The sequence below is a fragment of the Somniosus microcephalus genome, unplaced genomic scaffold (genome assembly GCF_052327205.1).
Source record: "Somniosus microcephalus isolate GS21.2 unplaced genomic scaffold, FLI_Smic_1.0 unresolved_chr8, whole genome shotgun sequence".
In the NCBI taxonomy this organism is placed as follows: Eukaryota; Metazoa; Chordata; class Chondrichthyes; order Squaliformes; family Somniosidae; genus Somniosus; species Somniosus microcephalus.
The window spans coordinates 14,709,665-14,720,794 of NW_028225186.1; the positions used below are offsets into that span (position 1 = coordinate 14,709,665).

General features: G+C 49.5%; 2 non-coding genes across 2 annotated transcripts; one reads left to right on the plus strand and one right to left on the minus strand.

Annotated features, from left to right (window-relative positions):
- Window positions 1-573: 573 nt before the first annotated feature.
- trnas-cga (transfer RNA serine (anticodon CGA)) lies at window positions 574-656 on the minus strand. Its single transcript has one exon. It is a non-coding gene; the product is annotated as a tRNA-Ser (tRNA).
- Window positions 657-3,063: 2,407 nt separating this feature from the next.
- Window positions 3,064-3,156, plus strand: trnar-ucu (transfer RNA arginine (anticodon UCU)). The gene is made up of 2 exons: window positions 3,064-3,100; window positions 3,121-3,156. It is a non-coding gene; the product is annotated as a tRNA-Arg (tRNA).
- Window positions 3,157-11,130: the final 7,974 nt, after the last annotated feature.

An 11,130-nucleotide genomic window follows, 5' to 3' on the forward strand; every position in this document is an offset into this window, starting at 1 on the left:
TTTGATGGTGTGGGTAGTTTCTTAATTTTGCTATTTGCTGAAAAGTTTGGAGCTGCAATACTTTGAAGCAAAGCTACAAAACCTTAGTTCTGCAGAGAGCTCAAGGGACTGGAAGGTTGACCCTGTGTCTATCTGTCCACAGATGGCGCTGATCTACAAATTACTCCTACTGGTCGCGTGGCCTAATGGATAAGGCGTTAGATTCGGTATTAATTTCATGAGGTTATCAGGATATTGCAGGTTCGAGTCCTGCCGCGGTCTTTTTACACACTTTTTAATTCGTGTTCAGTTTTATAAAACCAAACCGTGTTCCCACTTAGTAGCTGAAGGTGATTCCATAACAAACACTGCAGGGCTCTTTATAATTAGTATTTTTGATGCTGCTTTGTGTGTGTATTGCTCACTAGTTCCCAACAAATCCACAATATCTAATTGATGCCGATAAATTATTAGTGTTTCAATTGGAACTTTGGGTTAATCAGTGTAATAAAGTGCAGTGGAGGGAATTCTGATCAATTTCGGGGCCAGTGATCGCCACAGGGAGCCGATGAAATAAAACATTTGCATCAAAGTCGCTGCGAGCAGGGTTCGAACCTGCGCGGGGAAACCTCATTGAGATTTCGAGTCCAACGCCTTTACCACTCGGCCATCGCAGCTGCACATTACCATTGAGAAAATGCTTCCTACTGTGAGTGAGTCAGGAACTAGCTGAGAGAAGACAGGTCATAAATACTCACCGATAAATCCAGCAGGTAATTCAGGATTAACTTCTTTGGCCAAAGAGTGCTGAGAATGCAGTAGTTGAGGTGAATACTACTAGATGCATTTAAGAGGAAGGGAGAAAGGAATAGAAGGATATGCTGATAGGATTTTTTAAATTCGTTTATTGGTTGTGGATGCGCTGGCAAGGCCAGCATTAAATGCCCATCCCTAATTGCCCCTTGAGAAGGTGGTGGTGAGCCGCCTTCTTGAACCGCTGCTGTCCATGTGGTGAAGGTGCTCCCACAGTGCTGTTAGGGAGGGAGTTCCAGGATTTTGTCCCAGCGACGATGAAGGATCGGCAATATACTTCTAAGTCAGAATAGTGTGTGACTTGGAGGGGAACTTGGAGGTGGAGGTGTTCCCATGCGCCTGCTGCACTTGTCCTTCTAGGTGGAAGAGGTTGCGTGTTTGGCAGGTGCTGCTGAAGAAGCCTTGGTGAGTTGCTGCAGTACATCTTGTAGATGGTACGCACTGCAGCCACGGTGCGCCGGTGGTGGAAGGAGTGAATGTTTAAGGTGGTGGATGGGGCGCCAATCAAGCAGGCTGCATTGTCCTGGATGGTGTCGAACTTCTTGAGTGTTGTTGGAGCTGCACTCATCCAGGCAAGTGGAGAGTATTCCATCACACTCCTTACTTGTGCCGTGTAGATGGTAGAAAGGCTTTGGGGAGTCAGGAGGTGAGACACCCGACGCAGAATGCCTAGCATCTGACCTTCTCTTGTTGTCACAGTATTTATGTTCAATGGTAAACCCCAGGATGTTGGTGGTCAGCTCCTTTGTTCATGTTGGACCAAGGTTTTAATGAAGTCGGGAGCCGAGTGCTCTTGGCAGAACCCAAAGCGGGCATCAATGAGCAGGTTATTGGTCAGTAAGTGCCACTTTACAGCACTGTGGATGACACCTTCCATTACTTTGCTGATGATTGAGAGTAGAGAGTAGACAGATGGGGCGGTAATTGGCTGGATTGGATTTGTCCTGCTTTTTGTGGACAGCACATACCTGGGCAGTCTTCCACATTGTTGGATAGATGCCAGTGTTGTAGCTGTACTAGAACAGCTTGGCTGGAGCACAAGTCTTCAGAATAATAGTCGGGGTGTTGTCAGGGCCCAGAGCCATTGCTGTATCCAGTGTGCTCAGCATTTTCTTGATATCACGTGGAGTGAATCGAATTGTCTGAAGACTGGCTTCTGTGATGGTGGGGACCTCAGGAGGAGGCTGATATGGATCAGGCCAGGTGGTCCGTCCAGTTTCATTTTTATTATTTTGTTTCATAGCGGTTTGTTACAACTGAGTGGTTTGCTAGGCCATATCAGAGGGCAGTTAAGAATCAACCACATTGCTATGGGACTGGAGTCACACAAAGGCCAGACCGGGTAAGGACGGCAGATTTCTTTCCCTGAAAGACATTAGTGAACCAGATGGGTTTTTACGACAATCCGATAGTTGCATGGTTACCATTACTGATTCTAGTTTTATTTGCGGGGTGAGGAGAAATAGAGAAGGAGGAGCCTCGTGTGGAGACCAGTTCGTGCAAATGGACTGTTTCTGTGGGGCAGACTCTATAATATTATGTAACACCCATTTTAATCAGACACAGAATGATCCGGGACTGACAGCACATCCCTTTTAAACAGATACAGAATGACAAGGGATTTACAGCACATCCCTTTTAAACAGACACAGAATGACCCGGGACTGACAGCACATCCCTTTTAAACAGACACAGAATGATCCGGGACTGACAGCACATCCCATTTAAGCAGACTCAGAATGACCCGGGACTGACAGCACATCCCTTTTAAACAGACACCGAGTGATCCTGGACTGACAGTACATCCCTTTTAAACAGACACAGAATAATCCGGGACTGACAGCACATCCCTTTTAAACAGACATAGAATAATCCGGGACTGAAAGCATGTCCCTTTTAAACAGACGCAGAATGACCCGGGACTGACAGCACATCCCTTTTAAACAGACACAGAATAATCCGGGACTGACAGCATGTCCCTTTTAAACAGACACAGAATAAACCGGGACTGACAGCACGTCCCTTTTAAACAGACACAGAATGATCCGGGACTGACAGCATGTCCCTTTTAAACAGACACAGAATGATCCAGGACTGACAGCATGTCCCTATTAAACAGACACAGAATGATCCGGGACTGAAAGTAGACCCCTTTTAAACAGACATGGAATGCTGCCTGACCTAAAGAGTGTTTCCAGCATTTCATCTGTTTATATTTCAGATTTCCAGCATCAACACTATTTTGCTTTTGTAATAGAGTTTTACGTAATTGGCTCTGTGGCGCAATGGATAGCGCATTGGACTTCTAGTTGTATGCCAGATTAAGGCATTCAAAGGTTGTGGGTTCGAGTCCCACCAGAGTCAGATTTTTGGCGAGGGTTCGGTGGTTCCTCCACTGACAGTACATTTTGCAGTAAATCGGTAATTCAGAGAAGGGAAACGACCGCCCCGACACTTTCCCTCTGAGTACTCTCAACCCCTGAGTCAGTTACACAGGAGCAGGAGGAGGCCATTCAGTCCCATGGCCGTTTTACATTGGAACAGGAGGAAACCATTCAGTCCCATGACCCTTTTACACAGGAACAGGAGGAGGCCATTCAGCCCCTTTAGCCTGTTATACAGGAACAGGAGGAGGCCATTCAGCCCCTCGAGCCTGTTACACAGGGACAAGAGGAGGCCTTTAACGCCTCGAGCCTGTTGCATTGGACAGGAGGAAGCCGTTCAGCGATACAAGATCTGTACAAGAACAGTAGAACTCCATTCAGCCCCTCGAACCTGTTACATAGGATGAAGAGGAGGCAAATCAGACCCATGATCCATTTATAAAGGAACAGGAGAAGGCAATTCAGACCAACGAGTCTGTTTCACAGGAACAGCAGGAGGCCCTTCAGCCCCTCAAACCTGCCACACATGAACAGGAGGAGGACATTCAGTCCCTCAAGCCTGCTACACTGGAACAGGAGGAGGCAATTCAGACACACGAGTCTGTTATACGGGAACAGGAGGAGGCCATTCAGCCCCTCAAGCCTGTTATACATGAACAGGAGGAGGCCATTCAGCCCCTCGAGCCTGTTATACATGCACAGGAGGATGCCATTCAGCCCCTCGAGCCTGTTACACAGTAACAGGAGGAGGCCATTCAGCCACTCAAGCCTGTTACACAGGAACAAGAGGAGACAATTCAGACACACGAGCCTATTATACAGGAACAGGAGGAGGCTATTCAGCCTCTCGAGCGTGTTATACAGTAAAAGGAGGAAGCCATTCAGCCCCTCAAGCCTGTTAGACAGGAACAGGAGGAGGCCATTCAGCCCCTCAGGCCGGTTACACAGGAATAGGAGGAGGCCATTCAGCCCCTCAAGCCCGTTATACATGAACAGGAGGAGGCCATTCAGCCCTTCAAGCCTGTTTTACATGCACAGGAGGATGCCATTCAGCCCCTTGAGCCTGTTACACAGGAACAGGAGGAGGCCATTCAGCCCCTTGAGTCTGTTATACAGGAACATGAGGAGGCCATTCAGCCCTTCGAGTCTGTTATAAAGTAACAGGAGGAGGCCAATCAGCTCCTCGGGTATTTTACACAAAAACAGCAAGAGGCCATTCAGCCCATCGAGCCAACATACAGGAACAGGAGGAGGCCATTCAACCCCTCGAACCTGTTGCGCAGGAGCAGGAGGAGGCTATTCAGCCTGTTATGCAGGAAAAGGAGGAAGCCATTCAGCCCCTCAAGCCTGTTACACAGGAACATCATGGGCAAGGAAACCTCCTGCTGATTTCCACCTACCACCCTCCCTCAGCTAATGAATCAGTGCTCCTCCATGTTGAACACCACTTGGAAGAAGCACTGAAGGCAGCAAGGGCACAGAATGTACTCTGGGTGGGGACCTCAATGCCCATCACCAAGAGTGGCTCGGTAGCAGCACTACTGACCGAGCTGGTCGAGTCCTGAAGGACATGGCTGCCAGAATGGGCCTGCGGCAGGTGGTGAGGGAACCAACACGAGTGGAAAACCTTCTTGACCTCCTCCTGACCAATCTACCTGTCACAGATGCAAAAAGTTCAAAAAGTATTCATTGGCTGTAAAGCACTTTAGGATGTCCTGAGGTCGTGAAAAGCCTGTCGAAATGCAAGTCATTCTTTTACAGCCTTCCAAGACAAAGTGACTTTGCTGGCAAAGACCAGAAACAGGGACGGTTCTATAGGTAAGATTTACAGATGGGCTGGTTTGCTCAGTTGGTTAGTGCATGGTGCTAATAACGATGCATTTCGCTTTTTATTTTACCGCAGTGTTCTCGCTTCTATTAACAAAAGTCAAAAATAAATTGTAGCTAACGGAAAATGAGACTTGCGGTCACTGTGAGCATTGGTGGTTCAGGGGTAGCATTCTCGCCTGTCATACGGGAGACCCGGGTTCGATTCCCGGCCAATGCAGGTTAACATTTTTAACAATTTATTTCAGAGCAAACACATCACATGAAACATTAATAATAAATTAGCTCTTCCTGTGTAACTGGATCAAGGGAATGAATGGCCTCCACCTGTTCCTGTGTAACAGGCTTGAGGGGCTGAATGTCCTCCTGCTCCATTGTAACAGGCTCGAGGGGCTGAATGGCCTCCTGTTCCAGTGTAACAGGCTTGAGGGGCTGAATGGCCTCCACCTGTTCCTGCGCAACATGCTCGAGGGGCTGAATGGCCTCCTCCTGTTCCTGTGCAACAGGTTCGAGGGGCTGAATGGCCTCCTCCTGTGTAACAGGCTCGAGGGGCTGAATGGCCTCCTGTTCCAGTGTAACGGGCTCGAGGGACTGAATGGCCTCCTTCTGTTCCTGTTTGACAGGCTCAAGGGGCTGAATGGCCTCCTCCTGTTCCTGTTTGACAGGCTCGAGGGGCTGAATGGCCTCCTCCTGTTCCTGTTCGACAGGCTCGAGGGGCTGAATGGCCTCCTGCTGTTCCGGTTTGACAGGCTCGAGAGGCTGAATGGCCTCCTCCAGTTCCGGTTTGACAGGCTCGAGCGGCTGAATGGCCTCCTCCTGTTCTTGTTTGACAGGCTCGAGGCGCTGAATGGCCTCCTCCTGTTCCTGTTTGAAAGGCTCAAGGGGCTGAATGGCCTCCTCCTGTTCCTGTTTGACAGGCTCAAGGTGCTGAATGGCCTCCTCTTCCTGTTTGACAGGCTTAAGGGGCTGAATGGCCTCCTCCTGTTCCTGTGTAACAGGCTCGAGGGACTGAATGGCTTCCTCCTGTTCCTGTTCGACAGGCTCAAGGGGCTGAATGGTCTCCTCCTGTCCCGGTTTGACAGGCTCGAGGGGCTGAATGGCCTCCTCCTGTTCCTGTGTAACAGGCTCGAGGGACTGAATGGCCTCCTCCTGTTCCTGTTCGACAGGCTCAAGGGGCTGAATGGTCTCCTCCTGTCCTGGTTTGACAGGCTCGAGGGACTGAATGGCCTCCTCCTGTTCCGGTTTGACAGGCTCGAGGGGCTGAATTGACTCCTCCTGTTCCGGTTTGACAGGCTCGAGGGGCTGAATGGCCTCCGCCAGTTCCGGTTTGACAGGCTCAAGGGCTGAATGGCCTCCTTCTTTTCCGCTTTGACAGGCTCGAGGGGCTGAATGGACACCTCCTGTTCCGTTTTGACAGGCTCGAGGGGCTGAATGGCCTGCTCCTGTTCCTGTGCAACATGCTCGAGGGGCTGAATGGCCTCCTCCTGTTCCTGTGTAACAGGCTCGAGGGGCTGAATGGCCTCCTCCTGTGTAACAGGCTCGAGGGGCTGAATGGCCTCCTGTTCCAGTGTAACGGGCTCAAGGGGCTGAATGGCCTCCTCCTGTTCCTGTTTGACAGGCTCGAGGGGCTGAATGGCCTCCTCCTGTTCCTGTTTGACATGCTCGAGGGGCTGAATGGCCTCCTCCTGTTCCTGTTCGACAGGCTCGAGGGGCTGAATGGCCTCCTCATGTTCTGGTTTGACAGGCTCGAGGGGCTGAATGGCCTCCTGCAGTTCCGGTTTGACAGGCTCGAGCGGCTGAATGTCCTCCTCCTGTTCCTGTTCGACAGGCTCGAGGGGCTGAATGGCCTCCTGCTGTTCCGGTTTGACAGGCTCGAGGGGCTGAATGGCCTCCTCCAGTTCCACTTTGACATGTTCGAGCGGCTGAATGGCCTCCTCCTGTTCCTGTTTGACAGGCTCGATGGGCTGAATGGCCTCCTCCTGTTCCGGTTTGACAGGCTCAACGGGCTGAATGGCCTCCTCCTGTTTCTGTTTGACAGGCTCAAGGGGCTGAATGGCCTCCTCCTGTTCCTGTGTAACAGGCTCGAGGGACTGAATGGCCTCCTCCTGTTCCTGTTCGACTGGCTCAAGGGGCTGAATGGTCTCCTCCTGTCCCGGTTTGACAGGCTCGAGGGGCTGAATGGCCTCCTCCTATTCCTGTGTAACAGGCTCGAGGGACTGAATGGCCTCCTCCTGTTCCTGTTCGACAGGCTCAAGGGGCTGAATGGACTCCTCCTGTTCCGGTTTGACAGGCTCGAGGGGCTGAATGGCCTCTGCCAGTTCTGGTTTGACAGGCTCGAGGGGCTGAATGGCCTCCTCCTGTTCCTATTGAACCATGTTTCAGGCACTGAAGTGGCTGATGCTCCGATTGTGCCCTCTGCTGTCCCGGCGCAGAAAGAAACACAGTGCCAGTGTATAAAAACCCAAGTCCTTGTACTTTCTTTCTTTCTTTGAATCTTTCTTTCATTTCTTCCTTTTCTGTGCCATATGCTCCTTAATCTATTGTTGCTTAGTGATAGATGTGTTCATATTTGCCGGTTTCAACGTGTTCATTGCTTCTGCTGATTTGAATTGTGTCGAAAAAGTGAACTGAATTTCTCCACCTGTATGAAGCATCCTTGGGTTCGAAGCTGTTTTGGTTTCAATCAAACAAACGCACAGATTTCTTGAACTCGCTGAGCCTTTCCTGGCCAGTATTTTTTTCTTGCTTCCTTGCATTTGGAAAGGCCCAGGCTTCATCCCCGGCCTGTGCTGAGAGAGCTGACCTGAGCCTGGGCAGCAGTTACAATTGGTGTCTGTGGCCCTGTGTTAGAGAGAGGGTGAATGAGCCTGGCTTCTTGTCCACTCGCCCTGCTGGCTGTGGGCAATGGCTGAGCAGAGGACCAGTTGTGATGGGTGTCAGCAGGAGGGGAGAGGTGGAGAAGGGAAGTTGTAAAGATAAAGAAAGGGACTCCCAGCTGTGACAGCTGCTGCTGCCCACAGTAGGCAGTTTGGACAGTGGGTTACCACAGCCCATGACACACACGAGCCAATCCAGCCTCCTCTTGGACTGCCTTCACTTACACTTCTCCTTTTTTAGATGAAACTGTCATTTTATTCATGTGACGTCTAAACCACTTCCCCTCTGATTGTCATTTCAAAACCATTGCACTTACAGCCTCAGCTCATCATCGGCAAACCCCAGCAGCAAGCAGGTGAGATTTACAATCTCTTAAAGATCAATGATCTTTCACAGGAACGTGTCAAATCAGTGCTATGTTGTTAAAGTCAACACAGGATGTCAAGGTCTGAGAGAGGGTGCAGAGGAGATTTACCAGAATGGTACCAGGGATGAGGGAATTCAATTATGTGGAGAGACTGGAGAAGCTGGGATTGTTCTCCTTAGAGCAGAGAGGGTTAAGAGGAGATTTGATAGAGATTTTCAAACTTATGAATAGTTTTGATAGCGTAAATAAGAAGTAGGTGTTTCCACTGGCAGAAGGTTCGGTAACCAGAGCACGCAGATTTATGGTGATTAGCAAAAGAACCAGAGGTGACATGAGGAAACATTTTTTTTAAGCAGCAAGTTGTTGTGATCTGGAATGCGCTGCCTGAAAGGGCGGTGGAAGCAGATTCAATAGTAACTTTCAAAAGGCAGTTGAATAAATACTTGAAGGAAAAACATTACAGGGCTATGGGGAAAGGGCAGGTGAATGAAATTAATTGCAGAGCTCTTTCAAAGTGCCGGCGCAGGGCTATGGGGAGAGAGTGGGGCACTGGGATTTTTTGGGATTGATACAGGCCTATGGGGTGTGAGTGGGGCAGTGTGATTAGTTTGGGATTGATTCAGGGCCATGGGGTGAGAGCGGAGCAGTGGGATTAGTTTGTGATTGATTCAGGGCTATGGGGTGAGAGCAGGGCAGTGGGATTCGTTTGTGATTGATACAGGGCTATGGGGTGTGAGCGGGGCAGTGGGATTAGTTTAGGATTGATTCAGGGCTATGGGGTGAGTGCGGACCAGTGGGATTAGTTTGTGATTGATACAGGTCTATGGGGTGTGAGCGGGGCAGTGGGATTAGTTTGGGATTGATTCAGGGCTATGGCGTGAGAGCGGGGCAGTGGCATTAGTTTGTGATTGATACTGGTCTATGGGGTGTGTGTGGGTCAGTGGGATTAGTTTGGGATTGTTACAGGGCTTTGGGGAGAGAGCGGGGCAGTGGGATTAGTTTGGGATTGATACAGGTCTATGTGGTGTGAGCGGGGCAGTGGGATTAGTTTGGGGATTGATACAGGGCTATGGGGAAATAGCGGGTCAGTGGGATTAGTTTGGGATTGTTACAGGGCTTTGGGGAGAGAGCGGGACAGTGGGATTAGTTTGGGATTGTTACAGGGCTTTGGGGAGAGAGTGGGGCAGTGGGATTAATTTGCGATTGATACAGGTCTATGGGGAGACAGTGGTTCAGTGGGTTTAGTTTAGTATTGCTGTGGCAAAGACCCAGAATTAACACAGTGGGCCGAATGATCTCCTCTGCTCTGTAAATATCTATTGTTGGAGACTCCTGGGCAGCTTTTAACACACCATTTGCTGTAGATTTCCTCTCCATATTCTTCTCTAAATGTTCACTGACGGTTCCTTCACAGCTACCCAGGCTCCCTGTTTTTCGTGTTAGCAGCAAATGTCGATACGTCTGCCTCCTGTACCCAAGTCCAGATTGTTGAAATAGCAAGAAGGGCAACGGTCGCAGCAGTGATGCAGGGGGGCCAACTCTTTACATCGCCCAGTCAAAAAAACACCCAATAACTACTGCACTCTGCTTCTGTCTTTTAACCAGCTTCCTGGTTTCTAGAACGGTTTCTAGTTGAGTATTAATTTTATCCCATATAAGGACATAGAACCATAGAAACATAGAAGATAGGAGCAGGAGTAGGCCATTCGGCCCCTCGAGCCTGCTCCGCCATTCAATGCGATCATGGCTGATCATCCAAATTCAGTACCCGGTCCCTGCTTTCTCCCCATACTCCTTGATCCCTTTAGCCTTAAGAAATATATCCAACTCATTCTTGAATATATTTAATGAACTGGCCTCTACTGCCTTCTGTGGTAGAGAATTCCACAGGTTCACCACTCTCTGGGTGAAGAAATTCCTCCTCATCTCAGTCCTAAATGGCTTACCCCTTATCCTAAGACTGTGACCCCTGGTTCTGGACTCCCCGGCCATCGAGAACATCCTTCCTGCATCTGGTCTGTCCAGTCCTGTCAGACTTTTATAAGTTTCAATGAGATCCTCTCTCATTCTTCTAAACTCCAGCGAGTATAAGCCCAATCGACCCAATCTCTCCTCATACGTCATTCCTGCCATCCCAGGTATCAGCCTGGAGAATCTTCGCTGAACTCCTTCCATGGCAAGAACATCCTTCCTCAGATAAGGCGACCAAAACTGCACACAATACTCACGATGTGGTCTCACCAAGGCCCTGTACAACTGCAGCAAGACATCCTTGTTCCTGTAGTCAAACCCTTTCGCTACGAAGGCCAACATACCATTTGCCTTCTTAACTGCCTGCTGCACCTGCATGCTTACCTTCAGCGACTGCTGTACAAGGACACCCAGGTCTCGTTGCACTTCCCCTTCTCCCAATCTATTGCTATTCAGATAATAATCTGCCTTCCTGTTTTTGACATCAAAGTGGATAACCTCGCATTTATCCACGTTATATTGCATCTGCCATGCTTTTGCCCAATCACCCGACCTGTCCAAATCATACTGGAGTTTCTCAGCATCCTCATCACAGCACACACGGCCACCCAGCTTTGTGTCATCTGCAAACTTGGAGATATTACATCTCGTTCCCTTGTCTAGATCATTGTTATATATTGTGAATAGCTGGGGTCCAAGGACCGATCCCTGCGGTGCCCCACTAGTTACTGCCTGCCGCTCTGGAAAAGATCCATTTGTTCCAACTCTTTGTCAACTGTCTGCCAACCAGTTCTCTATCCAAGTCAATACCTTGCCCCCAATCCCATGTGCCTTAACTTTACACGCTAATCTCTTATGCGGGACCTTATCGAAAGCCTTTTGAAAGTCCAAATAGACCACATCCACTGGTTC